General features: G+C 36.4%; 1 protein-coding gene across 2 annotated transcripts in view; it reads right to left on the bottom strand.

Annotated features, from left to right (window-relative positions):
- The window catches only part of TMPRSS11F (transmembrane serine protease 11F), a 91,622-nt gene extending 79,536 nt beyond the window's left edge, over nucleotides 1-12,086 (bottom strand). Inside the window, exon 1 of one of the 2 annotated variants that reach the window (XM_045473869.1) lies at nucleotides 11,713-12,086. The gene's annotated coding sequence lies outside the window, so the exon portion shown is untranslated. The remainder of the gene's footprint in view (nucleotides 1-11,712) is intronic. The other variant, XM_045473868.1, reaches the window with a different exon arrangement.
- Between the last annotated feature and the right edge of the window lie 13,034 nt (nucleotides 12,087-25,120).

The raw sequence follows: 25,120 nt of genomic DNA, 5'->3' as shown, positions 1-25,120 counted from the left end.
ACTCTGTAAGGTGGGTGAGGCACAAGGTCATTAGAAGAGGTATGGAAGGAAACTGCTAGAACTTATTTTACATGTATTTTTAAATCTACAGAATATTAAGAAAGAAGCAACACATTACTCGTGTTTAATTCCTTGATTGAGATTGGCATCTTCACTCAGCCTTGGATGTCAGGTCATTAGATGGCATCCTAGGCTAAGGGTTCAGTTAACAGTGACACTGGTATTTGTTGTTTGGCTTTTATCATATTTTGATGTATTGAAATTTTATGTATTTGATTAGGTGAACTTTTTATGAGTAAATATATCTGGTTTTATAAACATTCCTCAAAAAATGGGAAAGGTTGAGTATAATTAATAAAGAAGTATGAAGTTTGACCTATAGGGAAGGTTAACTCTTTCAGAGAAGCATGGGAGGAAGTCATGCCCTTGTTTCTAATACTTTTAAATAATATATCCAGCCTCTTAAATATTAAAGATATGACTAAAGTCTCTTTGGATTAGTACCTACTCTTCTAGTTTCTTTTATCTCCCCATACCACTCAGAGTTAACCACTGCCATCATTTTGATGTATACCATTCTCAGATGATAAAACATGAGCTTAGAATATGATCTAACATTTTACAGTATATGCCACTTTTTTGTAACTTTATTTATTTATTTTGAGAGAGAGAGGAAGGGAGGGGCAGAGAGAGAGGAAGAGAGAGAATCCCAAACAAGCTCCACACTGTCAGCACAGTCTTTCTTGGGGTTCAGTCTCATGAACCATGAAATCATGACCTAAGCTGAATCAAGAGTTGGATGCTTAATTGACTGAGCCACCCAGGCATCCCCCAGTATACACTTCCAAAAATTCATTAGAGAGATAAAGAGTTTCCCAAACAAAAACTAAAGGAGATTGTGACCACTAAACCAGCCCTGAAATTTTAGGGGGGGCTCTTTGAATGTTGAAAAAGCAAAACAAAACAAAAAAGACCAAAAGAAACAAAGACTAGAAAGAACCAGAGAACATCATGAGAAACACCAACTAACTCTACAGGCAACACAATGATACTAAATTCATATCTTTCAATAACCACTCTAAAGTCAATGGACTAAATGCTCCAATCAAAAGACATAGGGTAACAGAATGGATTTTAAAAAAAAGACCCATATATATATTCTGCCTACAACAGACTCATTTTAGACCTAAAGACAACTTGCAGATTGAAAGTAAGAGGATGGGGGCGCCTGGGTGGCGCAGTCGGTTAAGCATCCGACTTCAGCCAGGTCACGATCTCGCGGTCCGTGAGTTCGAGCCCCGCGTCAGGCTCTGGGCTGATGGCTCGGAGCCTGGAGCCTGTTTCCGATTCTGTGTCTCCCTCTCTCTCTGCCCCTCCCCTGTTCATGCTCCGTCTCTCTCTGTCCCAAAAATAAATAAACGTTGAAAAAAAAAAATTTTAAAAAAGAAAGTAAGAGGATGGAAAACCATCTATCATACTAATGGATGTCAAAAGAAAGCCTCAGTAGACATACTTATATCAGACAAACTAGACTTTAAAACAAAGAATGTACTAAGAGATAAAGAAGGGCACTATATAATAATTAAGGGGTCTAACCACCAAGAGGAGCTAACAATTTAAATATTTATGCCCCCAACTCGAAAGCACCCAAATATGTAAATCAACTAATCACAAACATAAAGAAACTCATTGATAATAATACCATAATAGCAGGGGACTTTAATACCCACCCCCCTTACACCAATGGACAGATCATCTAAACAGAATATCAGCAAGAAAACAATCGCTTTGAATGACACACTGGACTGGATGGACTTAACAGATGTTTTCAGAATATTTCATCCTAAAGCAGTAGAATACAGTGGACCATTCTCCAGAATAGATCACATACTGGGTCACAAATCAGCTCTCATCAAGTACAAAAAGATCAATAACATACCATGCATATTTCAGACCACAATGCTATGAAATTTGAGATCAATCACAAGAAAAAATTTGGAAAGAACATGAATAGTAGGAGATTAAAGAACATCCTACTAAAGAATGAATGGGTTAACCAAGAAATTAAAGAGGAAATTAGAAAGTACATGGAAGCCAATGAAAATGAAAACATGGTAGCCAAAACCTCTGAGATGCAGCAAAGGCAGTCATAAGAGGGAAGTATATAGCAATCCAGGCCTTCCTAAAGAAGGAAGAAAGGTCCCAAATATGCAACCTAAACTTACACCTAAAGGAGCTGGAAAAAGAACAGAAAATAAAGCCCAAAACCAGCAGAAGGGAATGATAAAGATTAGAGCAGGAATCAATACTATAAAAAAAAAACCAAAAAATAAAAAACAAAAAAACAAAACAGCAGATCAACAAAACCAGGAGCTGGTTCTTTGAATTCTTTGAAAGAATTAACAAAATTGATAAACCCCTAGCCAGACTGATAAAACAAAACAAAACAAAACAAACAGGAAAGGACCCAAATAAGTAAAATCAAGAATGAAAGAGGAGAGATCACAACCAATACCACAGAAATACAAACAATAATAAGAGAATTTTATGAGAAATTATATGCCAATAAATTGGGCAATTGAAAGAAATTAAAAAATTCCTAGAAACATATCACTGCCAAAACTGAAATAGGAAGAAACAGTAAATTTGAACAGACCCATAACCAAAAAAGAAAGTGATTCAGTAACCAAAAGTCTCCCAGGAAACAAGAGTCCAGGGCCAGATGGCTTTTCAGGGGAATTCTACCAAACATTTAAGAGTTAACACCTATTCTTTTGAAGCTCTTCCAAAAAATAGAAATGGAAGGAAAACTTCCAAACTCACTCTATGAGGCCAACATTACCTTGATTCCAAAACCAAAGACCCCACTATAAAGGAGAACTACAGACCAATTTCCCTATTTAACATGGATGCAGAAATTCTCAAAAAGATTCCAACAAATTGGATCCAACAATACATTAAAAGATCTATTCATGTGTACCTAAGTGAATCATTCAGTTAAGCTTCCAGTTCTTGATTTCAGCTCAGGTCATGATCTCACGGTTCATGGGTTTGAGCCCCTGTCAGGCTCTGCACTGCCAGTGAGGAGCCTGCTTGGGATTCTCTCTCTCTCTCTCTCTCTCTCTCTCTCTCTCTCTATCTCTATCTCTATCTCTCCCTCCCTCCCTCCCTCTCTTCCCCTCCCTGCCTGTCTTAAAGGAAGGAAGGAAGGAAGGAAGGAAGGAAGGAAGGAAGGAAGGAAGGAAGAAGAAAGAAAGAAAGAAAGAAAGAAAGAAAGAAAGAAAGAAAGAAAGAAGAAAGAGACAAGGTAGAAAAAAAGAGAATTATTCACCATGAACAAGTATTCACCCTCAGCACAAGTCAGATGACTCCTCCTACCAGTGCCAGCTACACATCGCACCCGTCGCTGTCCAAGCACCTCTTCATCATGTGCAAGCTGAAGGAGCCGCAGCTGGTGTCCAAGCGGAACAGGGCTGGGGAGGAGAACCAGTAGAAGAAAAAGCCCAGTCACGAGGACGAGGTGCCCGATGGCACGGTGTCAGACCAGAAGTGCAAGGTGTGCACAGGGATGGTTCAATATCCACAAATCAATCAATGTGACACATCACATGAATAAAGGAGCATAAGAACCACATGAACTTCTCCATAGATGCAGAAAAAACATTTGATAAAATATAGCATCCTTTTTTATAAAAACCATCAAGAAAGTAGGAATAGTAAGAACATATCTCAAGATCATAAAGGCCATATACAAAAGACCCACAGCTAATATCATACTCAGTGGGGAAAACACTAAGTTCAGGAGCATGACTGGGATGTCCACTCCCACTACTGTTGTTCAATGTAGTGTTGGAAGTCCTACCCTAAGCAATAACACAACAAAAAGAAATAAAAATCATACAAATAGACAAGGAGGAAGTCAAACTTTCACCCTTCACAGGCAACATGATACTATACATGGGAAATCTGAAAGATTTCACCAGAAAACTGTTAGAACTGATACATGAATTTAGCAAAGTCACAGGATATAAAATTAATGTACAAAAATCTGTTGCATTTCTATATACCAACAATGAAGCAGCAGAAAGAGAAATCGAAGAATTGATCCCATTTACAATTGCACCAAAAACCATAAAATACCTAAGAATAGACATAACCAAAGAGGTGAAAAATCTATACACTGAAAACTATATAAAACTTAAGAAAGAAACTGAAGAAGACACAAAAAAATGGAAAAAGATTCCATGCTCATGGATTGGAAGAACAAGTATTGTTAAAAAGTTGATACTACCCAAATCAATCTACATATTCAATGCAATCCCTATCAAAATAACACCAGCATTCTTCAGAGAGCTAGAACAAACTATTCTAAAATTTGTATGGAATCAGAAATGACCCCCTAATAGCCAAAGTAATGTTGAAAAAGAAAACCAAACCTGAAGGCATCACAATCCCAGACTTCAAGCTGTATTACAAAGCTGTAATCAAGAAAGTATAGTACTGACACCAAAACAGATACATAGATCAATAGAACAGAATAGAGAACCCAGAAATGGACCTACAAATGTATGGTCAACTAATCTTTGACAAAGCAGGATAGACTATCCAATGGAAAAAAGACAGTCTCTTCAGTAAATGGTGTTGGGAAAACTGGACAGCGACATGCAGAAAAATGAACCTGGACCACTTTCTTACATCATACACAAAAGTAAACTCAAAATGGATGAAAGACCTAAGCATTAAGACAGGAAGTCATCAAATTATAGAGGAGAAAACAGGCAACAATCTCTTTGACCTTAGCCGCAGCAGCTTCTTACTGGCCATGTCTCCAGCAGCAAGGAAAACGAAAGAAAAAATGAACTATCGGGACCTCATCAATATAAAAACTTCTGTACAGTGAAGGAAACAATCAGCAAAAATAAAAGTCAACCAACAGAATGGGAGAAGATATTTACAAATGACATATCAGATAAACGGTTTGTATCCAAAAGCTATAAAGAACTTACCAAACTCAACACCCAAAAAACAAATAATCCAGAGAAGAAATGGGCAAAAGACATGAATAGACACTTTTCCAAAGAAGACATCCAGATGCCTAACAGACACATGAAAAAATGCTCAACATCACTCATCATCAGGGAAATACAAATCAAAACCACAATGAGATATCACCTCACACTTGTCAGAATCACTAAAATTAACAACTCAGGCAACAACAGATGTTGGCAAGGATGTGAAGAAAGAGGAACCGTTTTGCACTGCTGGTGGGAATGCAAACTGGTGCAGCCACTCTGCAAAACAGAATGGAGGTTCCTCAGAAAATTAAAAATAGAACTACCCTACAGCCCAACAATTTCACTACTAGGTATTTATCCAAAGAATACAAAAATGCTGATTCAACGGGGCACAAGTACTCCAATGTTTATAGCAGCACTATCGACAGTAGCCAAAGTATGGAAAGAGCCCAAACGTCCATCAACTGATGAATGGATAAAAAAGTGGTGTATATACACAATGGAGTGTTACTCAGCGATCAAAGAGAATGAAATATTGCCATTTGCAACAATGTGCATGGAACTAGAATGTTCCATGCTAAGTGAAATGTCAAAGAAAGACAAATACCATATGATTTCAGTCACATGGGGAATTTAAGCAACAAAACAGATAAACATAGGGGAAAGGAAGCAAAGATAAAGTAAAAAACAGAGAGGGAGACAAACCATAAGAGACTCTTAAATACGGAGAACAAACTGAGGGTAGCTGACAGGGTGTTGGGTGGGGGGGATGGGCTAAATAGGTGACAGGCCCTAAGGAGTGCACTCATTAGGATGAGCACTGGGTGTGATATGTAAGTGATGAATCACTGAATTCCCCTCCTGCAGCCATTACTACACTATATGTTAACTAGCTTGGATTTAAATAAAATTTAAAAAAATTAAAAATCATTACATGTTTCTCATTTGTAATTAAGCAGACTGAGATATTCCCATTGTCATCAAATGATACTGGGTCTGAGTAAGACAGACTAATGTATTTTTTACATTCTTGTGTATTAGTTACATGTCAGTGTCTTTGACTGAATGAAAAAATACGTCAAACTAATCAACACACCATAAGATCCCCCAGTAGGGTTACATGCGAAAAGACTGTTTAGTGACACATGCACTAAATAAGCATTTATTTTTCTTCATAATTTCTAAATTGAAAGAAGTCCCATAAGACCTCAAGTAGGAGGTTTCTATACCAGGTCCTCCAGATTTTTTTTTTCAAAACAATTTCTTTCATGAATTAATTAATTCTCATGACTCTATAGGACTCTCCTCTATTCAGACCATTCCTTAATCTGTATCCCCAATTACTCCCTCATTAAAGTTGTAGTCCTATAGATGCCTATTGATGTTTTGTTTCATTGTCTTACCATAACTATATTCAATCATATATTTTAAGAAATATTTTCTTTAGCAACTACTATGTGCCAGGCATTGAGCCTGTCAACTTGCTAAGGCTAAAATGGTAAATATGATACCACCCTGCTCTCAGAGAATTTTACAGTCTAGTCAGTTATCTCAAACTCAAATCTTTGTGCCTCCAAATTTCTCTGTCATTGTCAATGGCACCACCAAATGTCTCAATCAGCTACACTCAAAATTTGAAAGTTATCTTTGACTCAGTGCTCACTTTAATTCTCTGTATCAAGCCAATGATTTTGGTAATTATTCCCTCAAATTATTTCTTTGGTCCATATATTCCTTTCTCATGACTATTATAATAGCTTTCCAGCTGAATTTTATGACTTTTACTCTTTTCTTCTTTCATTTCACCTTCATGCTCATTAAAAACTAATTGTTTATAAACATGACTTTCATCATGTCACTATTAAAAAAAAACCTTTTAATAGCTTCCTTATTTTCTACCTCATCAAAAATATGCTCAATGAAATTCTGAATCCTCCAAGAATCAAATTCATCCCACCTTTAATTCCCATGCTACATTGCATCATGAATTTTAAGCCTAATTAAGCTTTGTCATTCTTAAAATGTGTAATATTCATTCTGACTTTGTAATTTCTATTACTATAGACTCCTTCCCATTGGAGTGTTCTCCTGTTATTTTCTGTCACTTAAGTATGACACTTTGTAAAAGCTCAACCTCAACCCAATTACCACCTCCTTAACGAAATCTCTGACAGTTTAGGGTAGCAGTTTAAAGTGCAATTCCTGGGGCTTCTGGGTGGCTTAGTTGGTTAAGCGTCCGACATCGGCTCAGGTCATGATCTCATGGTTTGTGAGTTCGAGCCCCACCATAGGTCCAGGCTGGGAGGTGGGTGTCACCCCAAAATCCAACCCCCCCCACACACACACCCTTGTTCTTTGGAGTTTCCATTTCCAAATCTGGCCCTGACCTGAGTAACTTCTGTCAATCTCTTCCTCAACCCTATTCCCCATCTCAAAACATACTTATTCTCATTGAACTCTGGCCAGTTTCTAGTTCCATTCCAAATTCACATAACACTGAAGTTCATTAATCTCCATCCCTCTTTATACCATGTGTCCTGTTTTATTCATCTCCAGTGAGTGTACTAATTCCTTAGGTATCTCTATCATTATCTATGCATAATTCAAGTACTTCTCACCGGAGGAGTTATTATATGCCCATAATTCATTAATGAAACCAGTCATGATGCAATGTTGGCTGGCCAGGATTACTTGATGAAAACTATGGTTAGATGCCTAATTAACAGCAAGATGAGAAGTTTATATTTAATGATACATTTCAAATATTACAAATTATTCTCCCTTATATACTCTTTGGTTTATGATAAACAGGGATTTAATCATTAGTATAAAATTTCCAAAAATGTATTCTAAACAGCTAAAATTTATGAAATATATTTAGATAAAGATTTTAAAGGGGATGATTTATTCTGAGTTCTACATAAATAACCATTCAGTTATTTTACACCATGTGAGAAAATGATTTTAAATCTGTTTCAGTAGGGATTGTAGGGATTGATTACAGATTAATATGCATACTTTTTTCTAGCTAGTATAAATATAGGTTATCATTTCTTCTGAGCCATGGTTTTTCCCATTGTTAAAATGAGGGATTTAAATGCTATTTAACAGTTTTCTGTAATGCTCATGATAATATGATATGGCCACAATTATAGAATGACATTTAACTATTAAAAGGTTGCTAGGTAAATTAATATTTACATACAATGAGATTTTCTAAATAGAATATCGAAGTCAGTTAAGGATTAATTAGCTGATCTAATAAAAGCTTTCAAAGTGACTTGATTTGAAAAGCAAATATAGCGAACAATAACTTTATCAGTATTAGCCAGTTGTAAATATAAAATATTTTCACAAAAGCAAAACTAATTAAATGTAACTAGTAATAGCCTTAAGAAATGTGCAATACCCACATAAAGAAAGCTATACACATTTTAAAGAGAAAAAAAAATACTACAAAGATATACAGAAAAATATTACAAAAGAAAAGCTAAATGGATGATTTTTTAAATTTTTTTTAATGTTTATTATTTATTTTTGAGAGAGAGAGAGACAGCCTAAGCGGGAGAGGGGCAGAGTGAAAGGGAGACATAGAATCTGAAACAGGCTCCAGGCTCTGAGTTGTCAGAACCCGATGCGAAGCTTGAATTCACAAACCATTAGATGGTGACCTGAGCTGAATTCAGACGCTTAACCGACTGAGTCACCCAGGCATCCCTCAATGGATGATTTTATACGTGAAAACTGATAACACCCAATTATTGAATAAATGGAATATTTTTTAAATGTGAAAATTCATATTAGATTTGACGATGAGGAAGGGGAGAAGTAGAGAAGAGAAAGAAGAGGATGGGCAGAAAACAATAAAAAAAATAATGAAAATGAGAGAAAAAAACAGAAAATTAGTAGATTTTAATGCTCAAATATTCCTATAGGTATAAACTTCAGAATGTATTCAGCTTGTGGCTCTTCAAATGCTTTTTATCTATAGTTTCTCAGAGGCTTCAGTTTAGTTATGTCACCCAAATAATTATAGTAAAAAATACATGTTTTTTACAAAGCAGGTATGGTAACAACTAGAATAATACTGCCTGGAAAGTTAAGCTCAAGTTCCAAATTTGATTCTCATCATTGGATTTTTCCACCTCTAATTTAATACCTCAAAACATTAACTTAATAAAATTGGCCCTTTTAGTGGACTGAAGGAGTGGGTGAAAGTTTCAAAGATCAGCAATTTATGGAATTATGGTAACATCATAATTCAATATTTTGCACTCAAGATCAAATATTTCACATATCAGAAAGTAGGGAATAAATAGCAGTACAGTGAAAAGAATATTCAACTGGGAAACCAGATTCCAGTTCCAGAATTAGTCACATGCTGACCTTGTATGTTATTTATCCTTGTCTGGGCCTCTGTTTCTGTTTCTGCCAAAAGAAAGTTTGGACTACCTCATCCCATGTCTTTTTCTATTCTAAAATAATTATATCTCCATGATTTTAATCACGTGACCTATAACAAACCTAAGACTATTTATAGTAGGGTCACACAAAGCTCTGATCATCAAAAATATATCTTGTTAAAGATCCTCAGTGTGACTGTGGAAATGATTATGTTAAATGCTGGGGGCCAGGAGATAAGTATTAATTGAGCAAAAAATATATATATCACCCAGAGCACTAGAATTATGCATTTTAAAGCTTCTGATCTGCACAGCTTCTGATCTGCATATGTATAATCACTACGTTAAATATGTCATGGATTGAGTCACTGAATGAAAAAAGAAGAGATAACATTTTTTTGTGGGCTTATATATTTTTAAAATCTAGCTTCAAGGCTAATGAATTAGCACCCTACCATTACATAAATCTGTTATGGCTGGCTTCTCCCTTGCAAAAAATTAAATCAGTGGTACTCAGACAGTTTGGTCTCGGGACCACCCCATACCCTTAAAAATTACTGAGGACCTTAAGCACTATGGTTTATGTGGACTATCTATCAATATTTAATGTATTATATGTTAAAACTAAGAAACTTGAAACCTTGTTTAAAATAAAAATAATAAGCCATTTAAATGACATTTTTATTTTTAAAAAAACTATTTTCAAAAAAATGTGAATTTTTTTATGTTTATTTGCTTGTAAGCTCACTGTATTGCCATGTGTTGTTCTGATTGAAGTATTTTAGGAAAATTCTATCTCACACAGATGTAATTAGAAAGAAGGAACATTTTGATAGCCTTTTGAATAATTGTGGATATTCTGATTTTATGCTAAAACTTGAAAAATGGTCGCTTCTTAGAGATTAGTTGTTGCCGTGTATAATCTGAGACCACATCAATGAAATTTTTATACTTTGTTATGTTAAAATCCATCAGTCTCTGTCACACTTGAGTGGATCTCTTAATGTGTATGATTTTGTAATAGCTTGCTATTTATAAAGTTCTGATTCACTTAATTCACATAATCATGCACATCTCTCAAGTGTTGACACATTTCATTATGTAATATCAAAAAAGCCATATTTCTTAATATAACGCCAACCTCATTATAAAAAGTAAGTATATTGGAAAGCTGTAAAATTTAGAGGATTATACAAGTTTCTTAAAATTCTAATTAACACTTGTGAGTCTGAATTTTATCACAAACAACAAATTAGTGTTGTCTTTGAAGTGGCAGGCTTACTTTATTAATTTCACCTGCCAAAAAACTAAGTCTAAGTAACCCTAATTTGTCATCAGTCGCTCTTGAAAGTAAAAATGGTACAATATGTTAAATAGTAGCTTTTTCAGTGTTTTTCAAATATCCAAGAACTCTCCTCAAGATAACTGCACTTCAGTATTGCACCAGAAGTGTTTATGCACGGTTTTCATTTTGTCACCCAGCATATTAATAAAGCTCTGTACCCAATGGTCAAGATTTAATAAAATTAATACTTTTTATTGCTTCATCAATAACATTCTTTTTTTTTTTTTTCAACGTTTATTTATTTTTGGGACAGAGAGAGACAGACCATGAACGGGGGAGGGGCAGAGAGAGAGGGAGACACAGAATCGGAAACAGGCTCCAGGCTCTGAGCCATCAGCCCAGAGCCCGACGCGGAGCTCGAACTCACGGACCGCGAGATCGTGACCTGGCTGAAGTCAGACGCTTAACCGACTGCGCCACCCAGGCGCCCCATCAATAACATTCTTAAGTGAAAAGGGAATTCTTTTTTTCTGGAATTCTTGAAAGCAAAAATATGATGGCAGTTTGGTTCCATTGTCTTGATTCACACTAAGGTGCCAGCAGTTTTAAACGCCATTGCTTTTGCTTCAATCAGTACAAATGTCAACACAGCAAAACTACTAGTAGTACTTTAATTTTGATATTAGCAGTTCATGAGAGTTTCAGGAATTCCCAGGAGTCTTCAGTATATACTGAATTAAAGTTTTCAAACAAAATAAATGCCATTTTAAACCTCTCAAGATATTTTTAAACGACTATAAGTACATTTTTACACAATAAATTGAAATGCCTAATCATTCAAGGTTCAAGCAGAGAGAATAAAATTTGAACAAGATAGTTTTAAAATATAAGCATAAGGAGTAAATTAAAAAAAAAAAAAGCATGTCATAGGAAACTATAATAGGGCATAAGGAAGAAAGCAAATGGATTTTTACATATGTGTTTAATCCTTTTAACCATTGCTTCCTACCTTGTAGTTTATAGTCTGAACTGGTTTCATCATTAGAGAGTTTCTACTTCTTTGGCTGGCAGCTGTTGGAAATGGTCCTAGGATACGATCTGGAATCTTTTCTCTGACATCCGAAATATATTAAAGACAATGCGGAGTTAACCTCCTTCTCCCAGGACTTAACCCTTTAAATCTGAGTCAGACATGGGCCCAATTTCAAAAGGGTTCTTGCCAATTTGAAGCTAATCACATGCCATCTTTCTTCAGCCAATCATAGGGCCATGCTAAAAACAACAGCTGGTTAATTGAGACATCATTCTAACACATCTATATAATCACCACTATCATTAACGCTGACTCTGTACCAGAGACTTCTGAGGACAGCACACCATCCTATCAAGACTTATAGCTTCCAACATGTAGCAAGAAAAAATTATGCTCACTCTATATAAGAGTTACGCAGTTTGACCTAAGCCTCACAGCAAGTCAGAAGTGAAAATACTGATGAAATAACTTGGATATGGGATCTTTATTTCAATGAATACATTTCTTATTCATATTCCCTTTTTGCTGCCAAAGCAAATGAATAGGAAATATCCTCTACAGTAATAATTTTTAGAGTGTTCTTTGCTAGTATATAAAATGGTTTTGTGACTATTAAATATCTGCCAACAAAACATTACAGTATGAAACTAATATTTATTTGGCTCCTACTACTATAAGGCATGCTTTTAGGCACTAAAGATTTGAGTGGTTTGGCAGACATTATTATTACATAAATTAAATTACAGTACTTTTAGTGTTTGATTGAAACATCTAATTCGAAAGGTTATTGAACAATTACCCAAGAAAATAATTTGTAGATACCTTTTGGCTTTAAATTATTGCTAATTAATAATGAAAATGTGTTCAAACCACCACACACCATGCTCTTAGTGCACCTGTGGCAGTAGCAGATTGTATCTAATACTTGAAACATGAATCAGCTAAGAGTTAGATGACTTCTCAACAACGGCTAATTATAGGGCAATGACTGAGAAACTTCTTGCAAAATCCTCCATTCTGTTCAACCGGTAAATCTTGCACGTTCTCAGGGCTCAGCCTTCAAATATCTTCTCTATCACATTTACTCTCTGACTTTTATGGTCTTTTTTGTTTCAAGTATACTCTCTGTTTGTTCATGATTCCCAAACTTATATTTCCAGTTCTGATACATTCTCTGAACCCCAACCTTGCATGTCTAAATCTCTGCTCAACATACTCACTTGTATTTCATGCAGGCATCTTATACGTAACATGTCCCAACCTTAACAGTTAGTTCTCCCTAAACCTCCTAACTGCTTCTTCCCACTCAATCTCCATCTCGGTAAATTGCACCATTACTCACCCAGTTGGTTGTGACAAAACCTTGAAGTGATCCTAGACTGCTCTCCACATCCAATCCGTTAGAAAATCCTAGAGTTTCAACCTTCAAACTATATATTCAGATCTGACTGCTTGTCACCATCTTCACCAATACCACCCTAATCAATAACTTCATCATCAGTCATCTGAAATACTGTATGACCTACTAACTGACATCACTGCTTCCATAATTGGCTACATCTAATCTATCCTGTATACAACAATTAGAGTGATCTCATTGAAATATTAGATTATATTGCTCAAATGCCTTTTCAGCACAGTTAGAATACTACTGTTTTATCTTAGCATACAAAGCCATATATAATCTTGCCCTACTAATTCTCTGTTCTTTCTAACTTCATTTTCACTCAGTTCCAGCCATGTTGTCCTCCGGGTTTGTAATTTCTTTTTTTTCTTTTTTTTAGCATTTACTTATTATTGAGAGACAGAGAGAGAGAGAGAGAGAGAGAGAGAGAGAGAGAGCATGAGCAGGGGAGGTGCAGAGAGAGAGACACAGAATCCAAAGCAGGCTCCAGGCTCTGAGCTGTCAGCACAGAGCCCGATGCGGGGGGGGCTCGAACTCCCAACCTGTGAGATCATGACCTGAGCGGAAGTCGACCGCTTAACCACTGAGCCACCCAGGCGCCCCCCCCCCCCCGGTTTGTAATTTATGTTCTCTCTCTCCTTTGAAACTCTTCCTAGAGATACTTACAAGTCTTGATCCTTTATTTCTTTCACATCTCTGCTCAAATGTCACCTCATCAAAGGTAGTTCTCTGACCATGTTCTCTAAAATAGTGAATCCTTCACTCTCCATCCTCAACCTTTGCTTACTTGTTTGTCTTAGCATTTATAGCTTGTTATCTTTGTCTCTGTATACATATATATCACATATATATATATATATATATGTACCTATATGCATATATTAATTCATCAATTTATTAGATTGAAAACAGGGATTGTTGCCTCTTTAGTGCTTACAACAGTACTTGGCACATAGTTGTAAATATTATTGAAGTAACAAATTAATCAACTACACATGCATAATGACTTTGTACAGTATACATAATATCTATTTTTTATTTTTAATTTTTTAAATTAATTAATTTATTTTGAGAGATACAGAGACACTGTGAGAAGGGAAGGGGCAGAGAGAGAGGAAGAGAATGAAAGAATCCCAAGCAGGCTCTGCACTGTCAGCACAGAGACCAATGCAGTGGTCAAAGTCACCAAACTGTGAGATCATGACCTGAGCCGAAGCTGAAAGTCAGATGCTTAACCAACTGAGCCACCCAGGTGCCCCCATAATATCTAATTTTTGAGATATCTTCACTAGCTATACCTAATGGCCAATTCTTTAATAATAAAGTGCTAGAAATTAATGTTGGAACCACACTACATAATACATTATAAATTCCCTCTCTCTCTCTCTCTTCTCTCTCTCTCTCTCTCTCTACACACACACACACACACACAGTAATAAACAAAGACTAACCAAATGAGAACAGGTAAAGCATATTTATTGTTTCTGTAGGAAGGGAGTCAGTCATTGTCATTTGTGTCTGTCAGACTCAAAGATAGTCAGAGCAGAGGAAAACTGTAGAAGGGTTAAATAAAAGTAAGGCATCCTACTTGATTGGATAAAGGTGCATATTTAGCTTCCTGTGATTGGTCCTAAGTTGGAAGCAGAGGAAAATATTAAGGAAGTTGTCAGCTATTAATTAAATTACTAATCAAATTTTAGTCATCTGGGACCAATTTCTTGTTGAGCCTCTTGGATTGATTGTCACAGATAGTGAGTTGGTTTTCTGGGCTGATTGCTGAAGGTAATGGGTCAGAGTTTTACATTTTTATATATAATCTGCCTATTGCCTATTTGTATATTCAGCCTATAACCAGGTAACTTTTAATAAGCTACATATAATTCATTATGTATTTTTAAAATATTTTATAATAACATTTTTAAATAGTCTCAGTTAATATTTGCATCATGTCCTAAAAGTCTATGAAGAACACCTCTAAGTATTGCTGTTGATAAACATCTAGAACAAATAAGTTTCATTTAGCAATGGCAGTTAAAATGCTGAGCCCAAGCATTTCTTATTTAAAAATGGCAAAGAGGATTACCTAAAATACCTATAAAGGTAAAAATAAGATGAAAACATATTCCATAGGATCTCATAAGGATATTATAGAGTGAGACAACATTATAAGAAATAATAGCCAAGAATTTCTAAGAACTAAAAATATAAATCTTAAGAATAGAGACCTAACAATTTGAAAATAGGATAAAGTGCTTTTAAAAGTTCTCATCTAGGGGCGCCTGGGTGGCGCAGTCGGTTAAGCGTCCGACTTCAGCCAGGTCACGATCTCGCAGTCCGTGAGTTCGAGCCCCGCGTCGGGCTCTGGGCTGATGGCTCAGAGCCTGGAGCCTGTTTCCGATTCTGTGTCTCCCTCTCTCTCTGCCCCTCCCCCGTTCATGCTCTGTCTCTCTCTGTCCCAAAAATAAATAAACGTTGAAAAAAAAATTAAAAAAAAAAAAGTTCTCATCTATAAAATATTTCAATAAAATTTAAGAATATCAATAACCAGGAAAAAAAATTAAATCAAACATATGAAAATACAGCTTACTCTTTTACAAACACAGGATGCAAAAAGAAGAAAAAAGAGCAATACTTTTAAAAATATAAGAAAATAATGTATAAGCTAGAACTCCATTTTTCAGATACATAATTATTTAAGGGAGGAAGAAATTAAGATACTGTCATGCATTCGCTGCCTATCTCTCCAGTTCACTTCCTCTAGTAACCTGACTCCAACAATTTTTGGACCCCACTCGGACCTTCAGTCCACTGAACCCCTTTACATGGTCTTTCACCCAAATCAAATCTGATTTCTTTTGCTTATGCAGTTTAATTTATTTTTTTAAGTTTATTTATTTACTTTGAGAGAGAGAGAGAATCCCAAGCAGGCTCCACACTGCCAGTGCAGAGCCTGATGCAGGGCTTAAACTCATGAACCATGAGGTCATGACCTGAGCAGAAATCTAGAGTCAGATGTTTTTGTTTTTTTTTTTTTTAATTTTTTTTTTTTCAACGTTTATTTATTTTTGGGACAGAGAGAGACAGAGCATGAACGGGGGAGGGGCAGAGAGAGAGGGAGACACAGAATCGGAAACAGGCTCCAGGCCCTGAGCCATCAGCCCAGAGCCTGACGCGGGGCTCGAACTCACGGACCGTGAGATCGTGACCTGGCTGAAGTCGGACGCTTAACCGACTGCGCCACCCAGGCGCCCCTAGAGTCAGATGTTTAACCAACTGAGCTACCCAGGCAACCCTGCTTACCCAGTTTAGATTACATGGTCCTTCTCTATAAGCAATTTCCTGAATAAGCTTTCAACTCTCTTCTGTCTTTACATTCATGATGCTAACCTCAAGTAGCCCCCAAATGCTATTTAATAATCCTACCATACATCTCTATTCAATTCTTATACTCTCCTAGACAATTATTTCAGAACTTCTGTTCTTTTCAAATAATTCCTCCTCATTCTCACCCAACTGATGGTCTTATTACTTATTTCTTGAAGAAATAGGAGTCAAGTCCCACACTCATCTAGTGGCCTGCCTTCATCTGAATCCACACATTTTCTTTCTCTGACCCATGGATGCATGCATCAATCGTTCTTATCTGAGATTCTTCCTTTTGGGCCCTAATGCTGACCTCCACTAGTCTATTAAGATGTCATTCTAGCAACTGATAGCCTTTCTCTCCTGCACCAATAATTTTTCTACTTTGTACTGGATTGTTCCTTTTAGTATACCAAAAGGTGAATACACCCATTTTTAAGAAAGAAAGAAAATCCTTGATAGGTTAAGCCATTGTCATTTCTCTATTTTGCTTTACAGCAAAATTTCTCTAAGCAACTATTACTTACTATCAAATAAATAATACCAAAAAAGGAAACAAATGATCAAATAAACATGGGAGAAAATATGCAATCTCAGTAGGAATCAAGGAACTCTAAATAGAGATGTATCATTTGCACCCATTAAATAAGCATTTAAAAAATTTTGTAATACTAGACCTTAACACAGGCCATGGAGAAAAAGGCAGTCTCATATACTGCTGAGGGAAGCATAAACTTTTCCTAAAGTCTTTCTAAATGTTAACATGATCTTGATATAAAAATCAATTAAGCCTATGCTCCTCTCTTCCTTACTTGCTTCCCTGTATTCCTCCTTCTTTCCTTAATTGTTTCCTCCCTTCTTTCATAATTCACTTGAAAATCCATTAAACAGGGGTGAGTGAAATAGGTGTTCAAATGTGGCAGCTTAAAGAGAGCCTAAGTGGAATGACACGTATCCATCCAAGGAAGTGGCAGTGGGAAAGTATGAAAAGAGCCCAAATGTCCACTGACAGATGAATGGATAAAGAAGATGTGGTACATCTATATATTATATATACACAATGTAATATTATTTGGCAATCAAAAGAATGAAATCTTGCCATTTGCAACAACATGGGTGGAACTAGAGTGTATTATGCTAAGCGAAGTAAGTCAGTCAGAGAAAGACAAATCTCATATGATTTCACTCATATGTGGAATTTAAGATAGAAAACAAATAAACAAAAGGGAAGGGAAGCAAAAATAAAATAAAAACAGAGAGGGAGACAAACCATAAGAGATTCTTAAAAACAGAGAACAAACTGAGGGTTACTGAAGGGGTGTTGGGTGGGGGAATGGGCTTATGGGACAAGGGGCATTAAGGAGGACACTTGTTGGGACGAGCACTGGGTGTTATATGTAAGTGATGAGTCACTAAATTCTATTCCTGAAATAATTATTATACCATATGTTAACTAACTTAGGTTTAAATTTAAAAAAAAAATGAATGAATGAATGAATGAAATTTTTAAAAAGGAGGTGGCAATGGGAGCAGCCTAACTCAGGGTGGGATCTCACAGAGTGTGTTCACGTGGGGGCCCAGGATTGGGAAGTAGAAGGCAGAAGCAGCAGCCTGTCAAGGAGTCAGGTTACTCAGTGGTAACTTGAGTAAATAAGTAAATATTTTGAGGATAGTAAGAGCCAAGCTTCTCACAATAGAAGGAAATTACAAATATTAAAAGAGATAAAGGTTGAGTGAACCTTGTGATTTTTCTTTGACATTGGGCATATTGGTATGAATCCATAGTTTTCAATACATTGATAAAGAAATATAGATGCAAATATGTACATACACATATATAGTTATAGTTCAATAACTGTATATAGATGTGGATATACATATGCATATATTCTTTAGTCCTGTCCACCAAGAGGGCTTGGGAGAAGCAATACCCCAATAGTAATGATCACACCTAGCAGTCAGGTCTTGGTTTCTAAATACCATTCTTTATTAAACAGGGATTTGGAGAAATGATTGATTTCAAGGCTGACTCACACAAAGCCAGAACATATGGAAGTATTCAAAGAATTATAGGAACATGCCAAAAAGGCATGGAAGCCAGCATGAAGGGGTTCATACAGGCCAAATCCAGGACAATTTTAGTATCAAAATAAATAATAATAGTAGCATTATAATCTGAATAAAATAGGAGGTTACAAAGCAATATTTTTATACGTAATTAAATGAATAAAGAAGCAGAGAAAAGAAATAGTCTTTCTTTACAATGGAATGTCCATCAATGAATGTAAGTAGAATGATGGAATTGGGAACATTACCTCTTAGCAAACATCATAACAATGATTGATTAAGCCAAAAAATCAGTGGATGTTAAATTTAGTAAGGGAAAGGCTGATGAAGAACAAAATATTTGCATAGAGTCAATATATCTTCCACAAATTGCTTATTAGTTACAAAAAATACTACAGTGAAGGGGTGGCTGGGTGGCTCAGTGAGTTAAGCATCCACCTTTGGCTCAGGTCGTGATCTCCTGGTCTGTGAGTTCAAGCCCTGTGTTGTGCTGACAGTTCAGAGCCTGGAGCCCGCTTCAGATTCTGTGTCTCCCTCTCTCTCTGTCCCTCCCCTGTTCGTGCTCTGACTCTTGCTCTCTGAAAAATTAATAAATATTTAAAAAATTCCTAATTAAAAACATATTACAGTAGAGAAAACTGGCAGACAACTGCTTAATTAAGTATCAAAATTAATATGACCAGGAATGGGGCAAATCAAAATTGTGTTCTACTTGATAGGATATAACAAGCACACTGCAGCACCATTCCTATGAAGTTTCTGCAAAAAAACACAAAAGTTCCAATGGAAGAAAGCCTGCAAAATAGATGTCCTATACTTTTTAAAAATGTCAATGTCATCAAAGTCGAAGAAAGACTGAAGTACTCTTCCAGATTGAAGGAATCTAAACAACCAAATGCAACAAGTGATTCTGAGTCCCTTGCTGTAACGCATGTGGTGGGGATAACTACTGAAACTTGACTGGGGTCTTTGCATTGGGAGGTAATAATGCATTTATACTAACTTGCAGGTTTTGGTGGTTTTACCCATCCATTGGCTGGGTTTATAGAAATTGTATCTTTTCAAATTAACTCTCAATAGCAGTTGGCTCAATAAATATTCTTGAATAACTCATTATGCTAAAACCTACAGATAAATACCTATTTTATCATTGAATTATGTAACTGTATCAGATTTCTAGAACTTGTAGCTGCAAGTCTGAAAATCTTATTTTAGTATTTCTTACCTCTTCTTAGATTAATGTTTTACTGTGTATGTTTAGTAATTTACATTCTATGACATGTAGAACAGATTCTAAAATGCTTGATAATTTGACTAAAACAGATATTAAGTGTGCCTTTTCTAAATATATTTAAAAATCCTATATAAGAGGAGAGAAGAGGGAAGATGATGGAGGAGTAGGAGCACCCTAGGCTTGCTTCGTCCCATGAACACAACTAGATAACTATCAAATCATCCTAAGTATTCCAGAAATCAACTAAAGACTGGCACACAAACCCCACAACTAAAGGTAGAGAAGAGGTCACATTATGAAGGTAGGAAGTACAGGCACACACTGTTTGGGAGAGAAAAAGATCAAGGCCACCATGGTGGAGAGGGAGCCAAGGTCTTAGGGAAGGACAAGGGACAGACTAGCATGCAGGGGAGCCCATGGAAGAAATAATTCCCCATAGCAATCAACTTGGAAAGCAAGAGTGGCTGAATTTTGTGACTTCGGGCAACAAGTGGAGCTTAAAGCCTAAACCTTTAAAGGTCAGTGACTTTGGCTGAGATAGATCCTGGAGAGCATTGTGCTGCTCTTGGAGCAAAGGCAGGCAAATAGTCCATGGACATTAGCCCCCAAACAGTGATCTGAATAGTGTCTGGCACACACATGGGGGACGCTATTTGCTCATCTCAGAATGTGTCCCAGAGAGGCAGCTTTCATGGAGAGACCCCTCTAAGAACAAAGGAACTGTCAGGTGCCATTCCCCTCCCCTGCCCCTTAACATAAACACAGGGACACGTGGGAGAACCAACACAGTGCCCACACTTTCTACCTAACTTGTTTTCATCAAACCCCGTGCTCTCACACTCTCACAGGTCCATTCCCAGTCTTGCTTGCCTCAGTCCCAGCACAGCAGGCCCCCTCCCCCAGCCAAATCCCTGCACACACTTTGTCTCTCAACTCAGGAGTTTTGCAGAGCCTTGGTTCTGGCAGCAGTGGTGACAGATCTCATTTCACAAGCACACCAGCGCTCACCTAGTTAAAGTGCACCACATTCAGGCCAGAGACCAGCCTCTGCCCACAATGGGCAAAGATAGCTTCCACAGTCAACTGGCCTAAAGGATAAAGTAGCCAGAACAAAATAGCAGAGCAGATGCAGCACACATTAGAGACTCTCCTAGAAGTGCCAGGCCCTAGGGAACAGGGGACACTCCCTGGCAGGGAAATATAGGGCTTCTTCATAAGACCATTACCCTCAAGAACAGGAGATGTAACTGACTTTCCTAACACACAGAAACAAGTATAGAAACTTAGACAAAATGAGAAACCAGAGAAATGTATCCCAAATGAAAGAGCAGGAAAAGCCCATGGAGAGAAATCCAAGTGAAACAGACATAAGTAACATACCTAACTGAGAATTTAAAGTAATGATTATAAGGATACTCACTAGATTTAATAAAAGAGAAGACATGAGTGAGACCCTTAACACAGCGAAAAGTAATAATATAGCAGAGAAAAATGGATCAATAAACAAAATGAGAAACATGCTTGATGGAATGACAGCCAGCTGGAAGAAGCAGAGGAATGAATTAATGACCTAGAAGACAGAGCAATGGAAAGTAATCAAGCTGAACAAAACAGAGAAAAAGAATTATACAAAATTAAAATAGACTTAGGGAACTCAGTGACTCCATCAAATGTAATAGCATTCCTATTATAGGAGTACCAGAAGAGGAAGAGAGAGAAAAGTGAGGAGAAAATTTATTTGAAGAGATAATAGCTGAAAACTTCCCCAGTCTAGGGAAGGAAACACATATCCAGAACCAAAAGGCACAGAGAATCCCCATTATGCATTCTTGCTCTGGCATGTTATAACAGTTTTGTGTTACCTAACAAATACAAGTATGTTCTTTGCAGGATTCTCTTAATTACAGGAAACGAGAAGAACTAAAGTGTCATCAATATAGGAGTGGTGAAATAAACTATACTAAATCTAACTAATATTCAGCAGATAAATAATGAAATTGCTAGAAGTTGAAATTTTCATGTTGAATATCTAACAATTTTCTTATTGATAATTGATTAACAAATTATTTTTAAGAGTTGTTTTTAATAAGAATGAAAAACAGATGAAGCAATTGTCAAAAAACCCACACAATGAAACATTATTTTTTAAAAAGTTATTTTAATTCTTGCTTACCACCTTCTGCTGGCACTCACAAAGCAAACATTATGTACATGGCCCATTGATCCTTATTGAAGATCCATTGTACCTACTGCAAGCCAAGCTTCTGTATTAAATGGAATATCTGATAAAGGGTTAGTATCCAAAATCTATAAAGAACTTATCAAACTCAACACCCAGAAAACAAACAACCCAGTTAAGAAATGGGCAGAAGATATAATAGACACTTCCAAAGAAGACATCTGGATGGCTAACAGACACATGAAAAGATTTTTATCATCACTCATCAACATGGAAATACAAATCAAAACCATGATAAGATACCACCTCACATTTGTCAGAATGGCTAAAATGAACAATACAAGAAACAACAGGTATTGGGGAGGATGTGTAGAAAGGGGAACACTCTTGCACTGTTTGTGGGAATGCAAACTGGTGCAGCCGCTCTGGAGGCCACTCTGAAGCAGTATGGAGGTTCTTTGAAAAATTAAAACTGGAACTACCCTATAATCCAGTAATTGTACTATTAGGTATTTACCCAAGGGATACAAAAATACAGATCTGAAGGGGTACATGCACCCCAAGGTATATAGCAGCATTATCAACAATAGCCAAACTATGGAGAAAGCCCAAATGTCCATTGACTAATGAACAGATAAAGAAGATGTGGTATGTACATACATGATGGAATATTACTCAGTCATCAAAAAGAATGAAATCTTGCCATTTGTAATAATGTGGGTGGAGCTAGAATGTATTATGCTAAGCAAAATAAGTCAATCAGAGACAAATACCATATGATTTCACTCAAATGTGGAATTTAAGAAACAAAACATATGAACATAAGGGAGGGAGGAAGAGGAGAGAGGGAAATAAGCCAGAAGAGACTCTTAACTATAGAGAACAAACTGAGGACTGATGGAGGGAGGTGGGTGGGAAATGGGCTAGATAGGTGATTGGTATTAGGGAGGGCAGTTATTGTGATGAACACTGGGTGTTGTATGTAGGTGATGAATCACTAAATTCTACTCCTGGAACCAATATTGCACTGTATGTTAACTAAAATTTAAATTAAAAAAAAAAACAAACATGTGGTATATATACAATGGAATATTATTCAGCCATAGAAAAGAATGAAGTCTTGCTATTTGCAATGACATGGATGAAGCTGGAGAATATAATACTAAGTGAAATAAGTCAGTCAGGAAAAGACAAATACCATATGATATCACTCATATGTGGAATTTAAGAAACAAATGAGATAGGGGGAAATATGATAGAGACAAATCAAGAAACAAACTCTTAATTATACAGAACTGATGGTTACGGAGAGGAGTTGGGAGTGATGGGGATTAAGAGGTACACTTGTAATAAGCACCAGGTAATGTATGGAATTGTTGAATCACTATACTATACATCTGAAACTAATATAATACTGTCCATTAACTAACTGAAATTAAAACAAAAATTTAAAAAACAAAGATCCAGTTAATTTGAGTTATGTAACTAATAAAATATAGTGGCATAGCACATTTGCATATGAAACAAATATTTAAGGACAAAAGGAGGTGACAAAATATAGTTCTGGAGCAGTTTTCTGATTTAACCAAGATTTGTTGATTTCCTGTTGCTGCACTGAGTATTTTCAGTACTTTGTTTCCTTAATCCCAACAATGCTGTGAAGTGTACACTATTATTCCCATTATTCTGGAAAGCAAACTAAGATCAGGAAGGTCGAGTAAATTTCTCAAGCCACAATATGACTAACAGAACTGGGATTGGAATAATGTTTTTCTCACTGAATGGTGATCCTAACATCCCCTACCATTAGCCTCTTTTCCTGGAGTTAAATTAAGCATCTTATTTAAAAAGATCATCAACGGGGCGCCTGGGTGGCGCAGTCGGTTAAGCGTCCGACTTCAGCCAGGTCACGATCTCGCGGTCCCTGAGTTCGAGCCCCGCGTCAGGCTCTGGGCTGATGGCTCAGAGCCTGGAGCCTGTTTCCGATTCTGTGTCTCCCTCTCTCTCTGCCCCTCCCCCGTTCATGCTCTGTCTCTCTCTGTCCCGAAAAAATAAATAAACGTTGGAAAAATAAATAAATAAATAAAAAATAAAAAGATCATCAACAACTTTAAACTGTAAAAACAGAGTCTTTATGGACTTGCTTATAGTTCTGTTCAGAACTTTTCTGTTCAGAAAAGAGAATCATATTTACTGGGCTCCAAAAAAGTAAAGGAGGTTGCCACTAGGAGAACCAGGACAAATTTCCCGATTCTAACTCTGTGCCTCACAGGTATGGTGGGTGGAAGAGAGTTACACATGCAAATATCCAAGTCATTATCACTGAAAATATCTTACTTGATTTGCAAGAGGTGGAGTTTAGGATTTTTTAGGGACAGACATGTCAGAAATAATTCTGATGTAGCAATAGGTGAGTATATGGATAAACAGGTTATCGCACATGTAATTGTTTGTTTGCTTACTATTGTGATTTCTATTAAAACATACTATTCATTCACGGTCAAATATCCAGAGCAAATTTGCTAATATACAGTTTAAAGAATAACAGCCAGTCTTGAGAGAAGAAAGGAGCATCACACGACCACTATTTCCATTCCTGTTATAGGAAGAAAATGAAGTGAACCCTATCAAACTCTTAGGAGAGGGAAGTTCAGACACATAAAATACTTTTAGTGAAGCTATTAACTTTTGCCCTATAATTAGTGGCAATCTAAATGATATGTGTCTGTATATGTCAGAATAAAGGTCAGGGAACCCAAAAAACATGACAAGGGATCAAATAATGTAACATTTATGTTAGAATATCAGATGTCTCCTGACATAAGTACTTTGGGTCATACCAAATTTCTCATCAAATGGTCAGTATATCCTCTGATGACATGCTTGCTTAATACATAAACACGGATCTTGTTTCTATTATACTTTAAGCAATCTTATGACACAGGTTCATTGTCTTATGATGACTGAGGTTGCAGGAGTTCAAAATTTATTATCACCTGGATGCTTTGTCATCCAAGTGACAACACACATTACCTAATTTTAAATAACATGTTAGAGGTTTAACCTGTCTTGGGTTATAGGAGGCTCTGATTAATGTCTTTATCATTTGAGTACTGAAATAAATGGCTATGCCATA

The sequence above is a fragment of the Leopardus geoffroyi genome, chromosome B1 (assembly GCF_018350155.1).
Source record: "Leopardus geoffroyi isolate Oge1 chromosome B1, O.geoffroyi_Oge1_pat1.0, whole genome shotgun sequence".
NCBI classification, from domain to species: Eukaryota; Metazoa; Chordata; class Mammalia; order Carnivora; family Felidae; genus Leopardus; species Leopardus geoffroyi.
This window is presented reverse-complemented; position numbering and strand designations above follow the sequence as displayed.